Here is a 5914-nt window from a genome sequence, read left to right as displayed (position 1 = left end):
TTACTGGGACTTGCTATGTATACAGGACTAGATCCAAAAGCATTCCTGCATACAACTGTTGAGAACAGTGTGCTCTATTGTGCCCAGAAGTGTTGGAAACTTCCCAGTACTCATATTCCCCCCAAAAAAGCTTTGTCTGCAACTTTCTATTGCCTATAGTTCTCTACACCATGAAAAATACTATTTGGGCCATTGTTATACAGGTCATCTGTGTGCAGCTGCCAAAACTTTAATGGGACAAGAGTCATGCCATGCCTGGAGAGCACTGATCCACAGCAAAAGAAGATGCAGGTTGGTGCTGCTGGGAGAACACAGACCAGAAGGGACAAACTGGACAGCTTATCCTTCAATTCACTTGGGGACACAGATGATACTTGCAAGAAAATTAGGAATGAAGTGTGGTATTCTCGTGGCTCTTGATTTCATTCCATCCTGCTAACTAGACTCAGTGTCCTTTTCTTAACAATACACATGATTTCCATAGGAACAATCATCTCAGCATTCTTTCTCCTTTGGTGCTCCTATTTCATTGTTCAGAATCCTTCCTAAATTGTGAAGGGGATTTTATGTCGTCCAATCACAGTTGTCCATTCTAACTTAAATGTTGGCATCCAGCCATGAGCCACACCATCATCTTGATTTTCTAGTATCAGCGTCATTATACTTTTACTTATGGGTTCAAGGGTCCTTATGATCTGGATATTCAAGGAATGGCTAACTTTCAGAATGTTTTACAGTGTAGTTGGGGTAGAAGAGGGTTTGGGTCATGTAAATGTTATGGTCAAAGGGCCCCTCTCTGCTCTTAGGTTTTGCAAATGATTATGTCTAAACTGTGAATGTCATCAAAATCATGAGCTGAAAAAGAGAACTAAAATCTTCCCCTAAACTGAAAGTTCCTAAAATGTATCTGGGTCCTTGTTCAAGAAAAGAGGATAACACTGTTCCTACCCTTGTGAAGGACCATTGCAGAGAGACTTTCTCTTCCATGGTGGCTGACATAGAGTCAGGGCGCCAAGATTATTGGTAGCAGTGTGTCTCTGTTCTCTCTCTGCAGATGGGTACTGCAATAGCTCATATTACTATCTGGTAACCACAGTGACATTAAAATAGATTAATTCCTTATTATATCCACAAGTATATTGCCTCTGGTGTAGGTATATTTTATTATTTAAAACACCATGCACTTACAGTGGGAGACTTCAAAACCCCACTCTTGCCACTCGACAGGAATACCAGACAGAAACTTTACAAAGAAGTAAAGGAACTAATAGAAGTTATGACTTAATGGTGTTTAAGAGACATTTATAGAACATTCCATCCAAACACAGAAGAATATACCTTCTTCTCAGCACCACAGGGAACATTCTCTAAAATCGACTGCAAACTCGGCAACAAATCAAACCTCAACAAGTACAAAAAAAAAATTGCAATAATCCCCTGGATCTTATCAGACCACCATGGCTTAAGGGTAGAATTCAACAACACAAATTGCAGAAATGCTTCAAACGAAAGGAACTTAAACAAAGCTCAATTGCATCACTACTGGGTCTAAAAAGAAATGAAGAAAGAAATTAAAGACTTCCCAGAATTCAGCAAAAATTAAGGCACAACATAACCAAACTAGTGGGGCACTTCGAAAGCAGTGCTAAGAGGAAAGTTCATAGCGCTAAATGACAAGATAAAGATGTGAGGAGCTGCACTCACATTCGCCATTACAAGATGGCGCTGACATCCACTGCCGGATCAAGTAAACAACGTTGGTGCGCATGTGCCCAGTGCTTTTCCACTTGCCTAGTCTTGCCTCTTCCGTGGCGTCATATAGGGTGATGAGTCCTCCACCTATCCCAGCTGTACATGCACTGCTCGGAGCTTATGAGCCTTTTTAAGGGGATGGGATTATTGGCCCGAGTGTCCTCTGTTGTTCTTGCTGGCAAGACGATTGCGCGCGGGACATAAAGAAACTGGAAAATATTCACAAGGAACTCGACAGCACACCTGGAAGCTCTAGAACACAAAGAAGCAGACTCACCCCTGAGTAGCAGGCACCAGGAAATAGTCAAATTGAGAGCCAAAATCAATAAATTAGAAACAAAGAAAACAATACAAAGAATCAATTCAATAAAGAGTTGATTCTTCAAGAAAATCAACAAGATGGAAAACCCTTATCCAAGCTAACCAAATGGCAGAGAGAGAACGTGCAAATTTACAAAATCAGAAATGAAAAGGGGCACACAACAACGGACACTGAGGAAATCCAGAGAATCTTCAGGTCATGCTTTGAAAACCTCTACTCCACAAAATTAAAAAAACTTAGAGGAAATGGTCAATTTTCTAGATAAATATCACTTACCAAAATTAAATCAAGAGCAGGTAAGCAGCATAATATACCTATAACCCTTATTGAAATAGAAGCACTCATCAAAAGCTTCAAAACCAAATAACAGCCAGGGACAGATGGTTCCGGTGCAGAATTCTACCAAAATTCAAAGAATAATTAATACCAATACTTCCCAAATTATTCCACACAACAGAAGCAGAAGACTCATTGCCAAAGCATATTTACAAGGCTACAATTACCTTGATATCAGTTTTGTGAGACATGAAACATATATTGCTTTAGAAGAGATTCAAAATAATAAGCACTGTGAACAATAATATAAAGAAAACAGAAGCATTCTGATTATCTTTAAAGATTGGAAGGTACAAAAGAGATCGTTAAAGTACTTTACATGGCATATAAATATTCCCAAAGTATGCATGAAATACAAGAAAACACACACTAATGTTGAACTCATTAGTTGTTTCTGATTTAAAATTTGTTGATAATAGAATTTGAGGCTGTTGTCTAAGTACGCGGGTTACAGTTTTCTCTGATTTCAGCAACTCCAAGCCCTCAGCTGTTTTAAACACTCTCCCTTCCTGAAATTGAAACTTTTATCAGATCTCTTTTAGTGGGCTCCTTAAATATAGTCATGCTGAAGTCTGGCACCCTAACTAGGAGTGCTAATCCCATAACAAGTGATCAGACTCTCCAGCATACTGTTGAGCGCTGAAATCTCAGAGGAGTGGCTCCATGTGCCAGTGCATCTGTAAGATGTGCCTGTGAGAGCTTCGTAGAGGGCCCAGGGGGAAGACGGCCTAGAAGAGCTCAGGCTGGACCATTTTTCTATGAGGATGGGTGATGTGAGTACTTCCATGCTTGTTCAGAATGAATCTCTCATAGCCGACATCAAGGAGAAACTGGAGGTTCAGTTTGTCTCTGAAAACAGCAGAGGCATTCTGGGTCACCAGAAATGACTTCCTGGGAAATGCTGAAGGGGCATGACGTAAGAACCTAGGCAGCATTCTCTAATTTTCTCCATCAGGTTGTAATTTTCACAATCTGGCTTATGAGAACCAAGCTCCATGTGTTCACTTGCTCTCTCTGACTCTCCTTGGATCAAGGTTCACAGCAAGAAAACCAGTTCTCAAAGTAACTGAGTCAATATTGGGGCTTCCTCACCTGAAGGCAGGAGATGCAGGGGCCACTGAGCATTGGCCACCCCTGTGTTTGGTTCCTGTTGTAAGTATAGACTCTGTATGTTCCCGAGGGCTCATCATTATTGGACTCAGGATGAACAACGCTTATTTCTGATGGAGCCCATGTAAGAAGTAGTATTCTCCTTTATAAACAGAGACAGGGGTGCCTCTTCCATCCATCCACTTGTTCCCAAATGCCTGTCAGCTGTTTGCCACATGGCCACACAGAGGGTTTTAATAATTATTACAGGCATGGCTAAGAGCACGAACTTACAACTAACTAACCAATTTCTATTAAACTATTCATTGCCACACAGCTGCGGCTTTGCTCTTCCTCTAGCATCTTGTTTCTTGATGGCTTGCATCTCAATCAGCTTTGCCCCCCCCCGTTCCTCTGAGCCCCAGTTTGATTGTTCCACCTAACCTTATCCTGCCTTACCATAGACCAAAAAGCTTTATTACTAACCAATGAGAGTAATACATACTCACATCCTATAGAAGCATCATCCTAGAGCACTCCTTTTTTGGCAAGAATTGAGCTTGGGAATCTGAACTGTGACCCACACTGGAGGATCGTGGTCCCTCCCAGGGTGAGGTGGTGCTGACAGTTTGTAATAAACTCCCGGAAGAAAGCGAGGCATTATCACCCTAAAATACACTGTGATGGGGCTCTTGAGATCAAGACCTATTCACTCCTAAGTGTGCTTTTGGCAATGGAATCAATGAGTGACAACACACTGTCACCACAGGCTTCGTGAGGTCACTATACTCTAATGAACCATCACAGTTGTGAAAGGAACAACAGTATCACCCTGCATACTGACCTGCCGTGACTACAATGGTGAACTTGGCAATGTTTCTGAGAGTTTGCTCAGTTGACATTTACAAAACAACTGACCTTTATTCTTTGAGTAGTCATTTGTTATGTGTTCCCTAGTCATGCTGACTTCAGATTGTCACTGAATGTATCATGAGTATTACCATGACTGGCTCAGATCAAATGATAATTTTCAAAGATGTGTCTTCAAGGACGTAAGAGAGTGAGCCCCATGGCGTCCCTTAGCCCTTCTCCCGTGTGAATTCTCACTCCTTTCACCAAAATCAACTCCATCATGAGTTGTGGAGTGGCTCCATGTGCCGGTGCACATTCTCAGTGTGTGAGAATAAGTCATGATGCTGGATTTAGAGGAAAATTCATCCACAGGTGCTTGGAACTTCAGATACGACCCTTTGAGCTCCCTTTGAGAGTTTTGTGTCAAAATGCCTGATGCCATCATCAAACTGATCTTCCTTAACAGGGATTTCCCAGGCCAGAGACAGATGCCATCCACCTAGGCTAGTGGCCCCTCAGGCTTATAATATTGACCACACCAAGAAACACAAGGAGAGCAAGAAGCATTCTACACACTTGACTGCTACAGTTTTAGAGGAAACCAGGTTGTCTTCCTGGACAATAAGAGACTGAAGTGTGCACTTAGAAGTACTTCACTTTCTGATTCTTACAGCTGTGGATGTTGGAAGGAGACAGTCCCTCCCTGAGCCTGGCTCTGATTTGCCCAATTGATGTTTCAAGAGGACCTGAGTAGAGACGGACATCTTAGATTAGATATGCATTCTCTCCTAATGTGAAAATCCTTCCTGCCAAGATCTACTCCCTCTACCTAGGGCACTACCCAAGATCCTCTCTGAGTCAACCTACCAGCAGGCTCTTACCACGGGTCCTATTTTCTAATGAGCTACACTAAACAATTTAAAATTACTATTTCTGCTCTTTCCGCCATCTTTCCGCGCTGTCACCATGATGCGCATGAATGTCCTGGCCGATGCAATGAAGAGCATCAACATTGCTGAGAAGAGAGGCAAACGCCAGGTCCTCATCAGGCCCTGCTCCAAAGTCATAGTTCAGTTCCTAACTGTGATGATGAAGCACGGTTACATTGGTGAATTTGAAATCATCGATGACCACAGGGCTGGGGAAATGGTCGTGAATCTCACAGGCAGGGTGAACAGGTGTGGAGTGATCAGCCCTAGATTTGATGTGCGGCTCAAAGACCTAGAAAAGTGGCAAACAATCTGCTCCGGTCCTGTCAGTTTGGCTTCACTGTACTGACAGCCTCAGCTGGCATCATGGACCATGAAGAAGCAAGATGAAAACACACAGGAGGGAAAATCCTGGGATTCTTTTTCTAGAGATGTAAAACATAAATAAAAAGCCTCCATAGACAAAAATAATTATTATTTCCAAGGTTAGAAATATATATTTACTATTTGGTTTGTCACAAACTCTAACAATGCACTATGATCTAGACAGCCTCCCTCCTTTAAATCTCAAAACAAGTTCAGCATGTAGACATCATGTCACCCATTTTGCAGTGATTCCCATGATGGCAGAAGC

The 5914-nt window shown here is 42.1% G+C and overlaps 1 pseudogene; it reads left to right on the top strand.

Annotated features, from left to right (window-relative positions):
* Positions 1-5308: 5308 nt before the first annotated feature.
* LOC100772966 lies at positions 5309-5714 on the top strand (annotated as a pseudogene).
* Positions 5715-5914: the final 200 nt, after the last annotated feature.

Source organism: Cricetulus griseus, chromosome 9, assembly GCF_003668045.3.
Source record: "Cricetulus griseus strain 17A/GY chromosome 9, alternate assembly CriGri-PICRH-1.0, whole genome shotgun sequence".
In the NCBI taxonomy this organism is placed as follows: domain Eukaryota; kingdom Metazoa; phylum Chordata; class Mammalia; order Rodentia; family Cricetidae; genus Cricetulus; species Cricetulus griseus.
The sequence above is the reverse complement of the archived record's forward strand: the minus strand, read 5'-3'. Positions and strand labels throughout refer to the sequence as shown.